This window comes from Poecilia formosa, unplaced genomic scaffold (genome assembly GCF_000485575.1).
Source record: "Poecilia formosa unplaced genomic scaffold, Poecilia_formosa-5.1.2 Scaffold228, whole genome shotgun sequence".
Classification (NCBI taxonomy): Eukaryota; Metazoa; Chordata; class Actinopteri; order Cyprinodontiformes; family Poeciliidae; genus Poecilia; species Poecilia formosa.
In genome coordinates, this window is record NW_006800167.1 from 371,526 (window position 1) to 381,184 (window position 9,659).

Sequence of the window (9,659 nt, forward strand, 5' to 3'; positions counted from 1 at the left end):
GGATGAGAAATAAAATGTCAAGAATGAAGGAAAGAAATCTAGTTGCTTTCTACTTAAGGTGTATAGAAGGAAATGAGGTAATAAAAAAAAAAATTACTTCCTCTATAACTTCAAAATGACTAAACAATACAACAGGGTGTTAAGCTTTAACTTAACTTAAAGCTTTCTGCCATTCATAATATTCGACTAAACTTACGTCACCAGATAAAGCCACACGTTGAAAGCAACCGAGTAGCGTATTTTCGCGACAGACTGTCTTTGCCAGGAAATATACTGAAAATGTCACTTCAAGATTTTGTTTCACCCCAAGAAAGTAATCCAGATTTAACATTCTGTTTTAAGGATCAGAGTAGGCTCGTTAAAACTTGATTCTGGAAAATGAAAAAAGGACTACTCTGTTGTCATGTATAATTCTAAAGATTTAGGCAACCTAATGGACTACATGAGAAGAGCACAGCACATCTTGTATGGTAATCACGTCAGCTCTGACGCAGTTTTTTTTTTTTTTTTTGAGGTAATAGAACTGCAGAGGACGCAGCAGAGAAAAAAATAAATGGGGGGAAATGTAAGAGTGAGGGCAACACATCGCATGTTTAACAGCAGCCTGCATCATGTGCCCAGAAAACAGCTTGGCATGCACACTGAGCAGTGAAACATACCCCGAGCAAGTGTGTGTGAGAAACCTCCAGCCAAGGAGGAAAGACAACAAGAGCTATGAACTTATGTGTCTTCTGTTCAAACTCAGAAGTTGGAAAATTTGACTTCTAAGTTGAAAGATAAGTCAAGTGGAAAACTCTCAAGACAAAACTCTGACTTGAAAAGTCTGAGTTCTCTGGCTAATGCTGAGATCACCCATGTCAGTTTCAAGCTCACATCTGGTTCTGTGTACTTCACCTCCAGTAAATCAGTACGAAGCCCAAAAAACTGATTTTGGACAGGTTATTATTGCCCTGGGTATGACTAAGGCTGTGCTGGGCAAACCACTGTGGCTCATCATTTCTTCACATAGTGTTCATCTTAAATTTGTAGTGTCTTTGGAAACTGATTTTAAAAAAATTATCCATTTTTGTTTTCTAGCAAAAAGGGGAAATAAAACCAATAGTAAAGTGGGCATAGACACCATATTCCCCTATAATCACCAGATATCTAGTCAATATGTATGTTTTTATTTGGGGAGAAACAAAGGAAAAAAACAAGAATCATATTTTCCATATGGTTGCGACTGAACCGTTCGGTTACACGTCACCATAGGCCGACACTGGGACTTTTTGAAACCAGGTCTCCAAGTGGAACTTTTTAGTAGCACCCCACATGAAAGTGTGAAGTACTCTGCAGGTGTGAAAGCGACCAGTCGTAGAACGCACAGCTGAAGGACGACGTTAACGTTCAAAGGACGTACGAGATTCGACGACATGCTAAAATCCCAGTGCCATCTAGTGCCCTGGCATGGTAACGACAGCAGGTTCCAGATGGCTTGGCAGTCTCATCTAGAGATGGATGAAGTGCTATCTAAATGCGACACTTGTTCCCAATCAACATCAGAAGATACCAGCAGTTTTCACACAGCAAACGTATGTAAACAAAGTATAAAGCATTTATTTGATCGTGGACCAGAGTTGCAAATGCAAATGTCAATCTCAGTTTGGCAAAATATTGTCATTCTGGACAAGCTTTGAATTTAAGACTGACTTCCCATTCTGAGCCAACCTTCACGTGGTTCAGAAGGTTGTGACCCTGATAAAATAACTGAAATGCCCTCATAAAGACAAAGGTGCCTTGTTTAGAGAGGGATTACATGAGATGAAGCTCTGAGCCAGATTCCACCAAACTAGGGTCAGGATATTTCAAAAATACAAATTATACAAAAAGTTCCCTATTGATACTTTCACACTTTTTAATAAACATTAAAATAGCTACTTTGTGATCTTAAAAAGGACTTGGAAGCACATGACAAAGCATGAAAAATGTCAATTAATACATTCTGTAACCCAACCCTATGCACCTCTCCTTTAACAAACAGAACATTGATTGGAATAAAATTGCATGAATGATGTGGGTTAACGCTGATGCCTTGTCGACCGTCACCACAGGCATTTCAGAAATGTAGATTGCTTGGTTGCAGCTCAGCTAAACTTAAAACAGTTTGTCACTGCTGGCAGAAGGCTAATAAGCCCACACTCAGCCAGGAACTGATGTAGCTGAACATCCAAGGCACTGATTGCTCTGGAGCAATTTGCCAGGTGATGCTACAAATACAGACGTTTAATATTTTACATTACTGGTACTGTCCAAGGACCCAGATGCGCTAAGCTCTTTAATAAATCATCATTTAATGCATTTGCAGGCAAGTAAATAAAATGATTTCCACTTTCATCATTGCTAATGAATAGACGCAGACAGTCAACATAGGTTCCCTCTAAGTGTTTGTTTCTTTCATCAATTTTCCTTAAAGGGACGAGGAAATTTTTAAAGTCCAGCTCTGTTAAAATATTACTGACAATAAATATCTTACACACAGTAAATAACTCTCTTGGCATCTTTATTCAGTGTAAGCCCAGAATATTTGGTCCACAAAGTTGAAGCTAACAGCTTAACAGAACGGTCCAAGACCAAAGGGGACATTATCATCTTAAAACAACAGCACAATAAACAATAGTCATCAGCTTTACACTGGGTGTTTACTGACTACAAAGAAAATGGTTTACATGCAGCACTTGTGATATTCCTGTGAGAAGCAGGTAATATTTTTGCTTTTTACTTTTATATCCCTCTCCTCTGACTAGAAATACTTGATATTGTCCATTCTCGGGGAGTGTTTCAAACAGGAAGAACATTGTGGGCGTACCTCCTTCAAATTGCAACTCCCAAGTAACAAATCTTTGACTTGTGTGTAAATCAATACCCAATACCAACATCCCAATGGGTTACAGGTTCATAAAATACAATGTAATGCTTTTGAGACTGTCATTGTTTTAAAATTACAGAAGTCCGCTGTGGTCTTGGTCCCACTAGGACAAGATGTAATCTCTATCTATCAATCTTTATAATCTCCACAGAAAGGGTGAAATATAAGGGTGAAGTGAAAATGTCTGTTTTACAAACTTTTACAGGATGCATCTCATTTTTACATAACCACAAGGGTTCGATTGTAAGCTTGCATGTGCCAAGCAGTCTTTATATTAAGATTTCTGTCCCAGATAATAAAAGGGTACATGTAGCTGCATCTGGGCAAGGTTTACGGCAATGACCTTCAAACAACGCAAAAATGACAGAGATATTCAGAATATCCAGAAGATACACAATTGGGAATATGAAAAGATGTTTGAAAGCCTAAGACCAACTGTTTTAAATAATTCAACTGTTATTTTTCTTCTTAGATTAAGGTCGCTTACATCCAGAAGTATTTTACATGAATCTTAACTTGTGCTGGTTCATAAAGTAAGACAGCACGCAGATTTCCAAGTAATGAGCAACCTCTTGTCTCCGGTGGAGACGGCTTCTTTTGTCTCGTACAAATTTCTAAATATGACTGCTGAGACTTTTTTTTAATGCCATTTTGGGTTACTGTGTAGGGATCTGACACATAAATTATTACTTTTTTCTTCTCTGGAAAAGCTGTTAATACCACTAGATGTGGTAAAAGGTAGCAGAGTTCAAGCCTTTCTAAAGGCAGCAGAGCCCATGTCTAACTGGCTAAATCACAGCCCTGTTGCCCAGAAGAGCTTGGATAAAGGTCAGTTAATAAATAGCCATAGTGTTTTATTATAGCAACTGTGCATAGGCCACTTGATGCAGTATTATTCAAAATGATGTAGTTGTGATATCAAATTCTTTATTATTTACTATTAATTTGAATACCATGCAGTAAATTCAAACAATGCTGATCACAAACAAGTTTTATTTCAGTTCATAAGGTCACAGCAACCCTGCAAAAATGTATTTTAGAATTATTACACAAATCTAAAGGTCATCGCCAACGATAGGACAACAATTCAGTTCTGCAAGTGGTGGGGGAAAATAAAATCCATGAGAACGAAGGTTCAAGTGTTTTTATTTTGCACGCATCCTCCTCTTTCACACCGCCCCCTTCCACACCTATATTCCTCAGAGGAAAGAGATGATCCATTGTGCCAAACAGCACCCAGCACAACTGATATGTGGAAGAAAAAAAAAAGAAAAAAGAAAAATGTAAGTGCTGTGCAAGACATGAAAGAAGTAACCAGTGCAGGGTAGAGATCATTAGCGGATGATCCAGTGGTCTCCAGCTGAGAGTAGAATCTCAAGAGTCAACATCAAAGACGAGGGTATGGGAGAGGAAAATAATTTAGAGTTCAGAGAGAGAAAAAAGCTCAGATTCATTGGACAAGACTGAGCCTATACTAGCATAGGTGGCTGCTCTCCAGAGTTACTTATTAGGAAAGCTTTGAATATATTAAAGTGCAACATCGCAAGTGGATTTATTTAGTCTGCTATATGCTGAGTTAGTTACACAAAACACTCCGCCCATAATTTACCTTAAGTGAACAGGAGAAAACAGCTACATTAAGCATTTCTTGACCACAGTGTTAGAACAGGACTGGATTAGGATGTTTTGAATTGCTCTAAATGTATCAGTACTTAATAATATCATTCCTATATGATGAAACACATTAATTAAGTCTTCCAAAAAGTTGATATAATCAGAGTTTCTTTAACTAAAGACAACCAAGTAGGTCATCTGTCATCTTTCCACAAAAACAAGTTAAAACGGGTTGTTTTTTTAAGACAAGGTTTTCTGTTTCAGTTGAACACTAACATAGTCAGAGATAGATTCTTCAAGGACAGGATTAGATGAGCATAAAGATCTGAATGTTCACACACACCCTGAAGGTTTGGAAGTACAAAAACTCTGTTTTCTTGCTGCAGCAGGATGTCGCGGTGGGTAAACCAGATGTTAAGCAATATTGGCGCCAAAGTTTCTAAACGAATGTGAATTGAATCCATTGATCTTGTGATGGAAAGAATATCCACCAGGTTTAGTTCAATTGGCTTTGATGCTCACTTGAATCCACCACATAGACACTTAAAATCTCTGTGAAGATTCCACTTCTAAAGAGGAATTATTCTAAGTTTGCTACTTTAATAACAGTTTAGCTCCAGGTCAACACAAAAGTACTTAGAATGAATTTACTGTAGTTGTTTTTCTGACTGTTGCGGTGCGGGGAAGTTAGCCTAACTCCTGTCTCCACAAAGTGACTCATAGCCTCAGCAGTTTTGTGCACTTAGTATCCATTATTCATCCTGGAACTACAAGACTGGATCTGCCATGTGAAGCTGAAGACCATCACCATGCACATTTTTGACAGCAGCTCCTGTGTTTCTGCTCACAGCTTCAGAACAGGTGAAACTGAGATGTGATGAGATTTCTGAACATTTATTCATCCCCATAAAGAAAGATGAGAATGTTTGGGGAAGGGTACTTCAGTCCAATATACGGTTAATTTCGAATACCAGCCCACAGTAAGTTATCAAAATACTGTTAGAGCTCTTTAAAACTGGCTTTAAAGCTCAAAACACAACCCAATCCTTGTTTCTTTCTAGAACGTGCTACTTTTTTTTTTTTTACACTTTGATTATAATTTCTGGCTCAATAATTCATGATCATCCAAGATGGAGGATCAAAGAGCCGCAGATGCATTTACTTTAGTACTACTTTTGGATCGTATGTTGCTTTCTCAACTTTTTTTTTGCAAACATTAAATGCATACATCAAAGTCGTGCTGATGCGCGGAAACTGTTGGCCTCTGGAAAGCATCTGGAAACGAATCTTGCCAAGCCATCTATCAGATAATGTTGGCAGTCAGCACATTACTATTCCATCAACTAAACTATGATGCAAGATAACATCTTCTTAGAAAAATAAAGGCTTTATATTAAGCAATATGTGTGCTATGAAGAAGGGGGGTTTCCAATGTTTAGCAGTGAAAGCACAAAAAAAACAAAAAAAAACAAACCCATATAACCTTTGACATACACCGCAAGACTGAATGTAGATAATTCCTTTTATTAAACTGCAGAAAGATGGCAGAGGACCAAAGGAGAGCAGCACATCTGAGATATTTGCTAACAAAGACAGATATCCTGTCAGGCAAAACAGGGGAAGGTTGAGCTCTTCTCTGTTACGGACTACAGCTTAGATGCAAGCAGAACAGCATTGGAAAGCTTTCTTGTTTGTCATCAAAAACACAGCTAGACAAATTGTGATCATGTGCTAAACATGTAAGAAAATTGGGGGTAACCGGTCTTTAAAGAATGGATTTTAAACAGGCAGAGAAGTTCATTCAAAATGTAGTGGCACCCTGATGCAGCGTGTTTGTAATGAGGATGTAAATAATTCATTTATTTAGAAAATATTAGACGTTATAGAGTGGGTTTTAAAAAATCTGACGTGGAATGATTAATAACATGAATAATTCAAATATTAATATTTTTATTAAATCTATGAGAATAAAAATAATAAAATACTCATAAGGCTCAAATTGTTTGCATGGGCCAATAGATTAATATTTGCAAAGTATTGACATAAATGTCTAAAACAGAAATGTAAATCAGGATCTAAAAGGAACAACTGGGCTCTTTGGGTTGCATCTTAAACAATTGTGACATATTTGTTGTCGTGGGTAACTGTTGGTGTGCAATGTATTTATTTTCCAAATTTGACAATCTGCATTTTGTGCAACTCAAATATTTCTAAATAGCTAAATCGGTATCTGTTGTAACTGAGTGTAAAAGAAATGATGCCTTTATGTCAGCCAGCAATAGGTGGGAGAGAGGTAGGGCTGAATCTTTCTATGCTCCATATCAACAGAGGAACCTTTGATCAATCATGCATGTTCTCTGGCATCACATTAAAAACACTTTCAATTGTAACTGCATGGCAAAGTAGAGTTTGACTGTAGCCAGTCAATGCCTAATGCAAGTTAACAATATTAAGAGTAATATTCTTCTAAAGCTTCTGGAAACAAGAACCAAAACATTCAAATGAATTAATGTTATCACAGTATGCTTTATTTATTATTCACTTGGCACTAAACATAACATCAGAATGTCATTAATATGTACTTTGCAAATGAAAGAAGAGTTATGCGCCAGTGGGATGGAAATGAATTATTCACAAGAACCCTTACTAGGGTTAGATTATGCACATATCAAGAAAACACCGTTTCGGTAGCACATACATGAAGCACAAAGTCACGGATTGTCTGAAAAGCTGACAAATTACCATATGAATGTGCAGACATTCTTTCATGAGCAGACAGTTGGTCGAACATTGAAGATCCTTTAGCGTTACAGAGCATGAATACAAGCCAGAGAAGAGCAAAACTGGCTGCTGCTCAACCACACAAATAGGGACAAACAGAAGGTCAGCTCTCTGAACAGGCATGTCACACAGATGGGTTCATGTTACCACCTTTAGGACACATCCCTGAACACTGAGGTCATTCTGCTTGGGGGGTCTTGCTCACTTTTCCACTTTCAAATGCTGAGTGTTTTTGTTCAACCTTGCATGAATTCCGAGACCACGATTTTGTATTATTATTGCTTGTTTAACCAGAAACGGCCTACAATTTGAATCGGTAAAATGTAAAAAGCATAGATGCACATAAAGCAAAAGCCCGATCTAACCTTCTGCTTTTTAACCAAATGTTCAGTCTAGCCAAATAACCAAATATTAGTAGGACCATATTAACTTGACAAAATCTCCCACAAGGGTAGAAATATCAAAAGTATTTGAAATATGCGAGTTATTCATGGAAAACAACATTGAGTTAGCTTAAAATGCACTTTTTAGGGTTCCTGTGTCTGTAAAAGTAGTTTGAAACATGTCAATATTTCAGAACAGAACAGAGTAAAGAATAGTGTAATCTGTAAAACTAACTATTAGTCCCAAGATTATTAATATAAAATGAAAATATTGAGCCTTGGGGGACTCATTTTAAAATTCTCTAAAACACTGAAATGTATCCATAGGGAAAACTTGAATTCATTAGAAGCGACGTCCCTGAATCTACAACATCTCACTGAACAGATCAACATTCAGGGATGTTCCGTCACCAACACACTGATAATGTACTCTATTACAAATGTATCTTTCTTTGTAATAAAAGTCTGGCACTGATGGAGTATTTGTATAGGATGATGATTACTATCTCAGGGGCTCCACTCTTTAAAAAGCCAGTACATAAAATATATTACGTCACATCATTATAAAACTGGTGAACAGGTTGCTTCCCCAAAACAATTATAAGCAAATATCTGATGCGTCACCTCTGTTAAACTTTGAGTGTTTAAGTTGAATAGTACTGCCGACAGAAGAGGCACTGCTGCAACAACCAGTTCAATTCACTTTTCAAGTATTGCTGCAACTAAAACAGCATTCTTGACACAATTCTGGAGGAGTGAAACTGCATTCTGCAGCAGATTTAAAACACTACCCTGAATTTGTGGGTCATGCTTGTGTTGGCTCACCATAAATACAAGCTGCTGAGAGAGAAACTGCCCCCCAGCAAAGAGTGAGGTTGTCTTCAGTGCAAAAGCTGGATTTCTCTTAGCAGACTGAACTGCATGGCAGTAACAGGAAATGCATTTAAACTGGTCCTAAACAGACTTGTAATGAACAAATGTCATGATTAGACTGCATTTTGCTGAAATAGCTCACAACATGTTGTGGAGCACATCTCTGTAATATACAGAAGAAGAAAAAATGAGAAGAGGATACCGCAAACAGCGGATTGTAGCGGTGACGCTGCAACAATGCATGACACCATAAGGTCACTGGAGTAAAGCAACAGCACCGGTGACAGACCACCTTCCACATGACTCACCTGTATTTATGAATGTTCAATACGGGCAGCACCGGGTTAACAGCAAAGCAACAAGAAACGCGCTAAAAAAAAAAAAAAAGAAAAAGAAAAAAAAAGCCAAATGATCAAGCCAGAATTTTACCGCAATAGATCATGAGAGGTAGAAGATGTTTTGGGGACCTGGACGGAAGTAATGCTGCTGCCTTACCTGCATCTCTAGCAAACGCTCCCCAATCATGCAGCAGAATTGAAATTCATATGTCTGGACATGGATGCGTTAAACCTGACGTGTCTCGCCATTCGGGCACATGCCCGCTGTTGCTCCCCCAAAACAACCGACGGTGACTGGATCGGCCCCATTGGACGCCAAACGCTGCGCACCCTGAGGGTAAAAAGCGCATCCTGTCGGCTTGCCCACTGGACCGCACCGCATCGCACTTCAGTGCGCCAGCGTCTCGCCTCCAGTAAACTTGTATGACTGAGTGACGCGCTCATGCGTGCACGCGGCGATGGGACCACGCAGACGCATGATCGGACGGTCACCGAGCTTATATTTTCCTCCCTCTCATTAATAAAGGACAGCATACGTCCCGGTCCCGCTCACATGTTGACGTACCTGTCTTCACCTCCTCTGGGACATGGCTGCCTTTTTACAGACGCTGAAGTATCCATTCTCCCTCATGCCGGTTTGATCTGCGCCGCCGCCGCTCCTCCAAGGTCTGTGTGCGTCCACGGACCATGCGTGTTGTTTCCACATCATTGAGAGAGGCGGAGCCCACGACCCTTGGAGACGGCGCGCAACTGGATCATGACAAT

The 9,659-nt window shown here is 38.9% G+C and overlaps 1 protein-coding gene across 1 annotated transcript in view; it reads right to left on the reverse strand.

Moving 5' to 3' along the window:
* The window catches only part of LOC103149469 (T-lymphoma invasion and metastasis-inducing protein 1-like), a 51,983-nt gene extending 42,385 nt beyond the window's left edge, over positions 1-9,598 (reverse strand). Inside the window, exon 1 of the mRNA XM_016679952.1 lies at positions 9,460-9,598. The gene's annotated coding sequence lies outside the window, so the exon portion shown is untranslated. The remainder of the gene's footprint in view (positions 1-9,459) is intronic.
* Between the last annotated feature and the right edge of the window lie 61 nt (positions 9,599-9,659).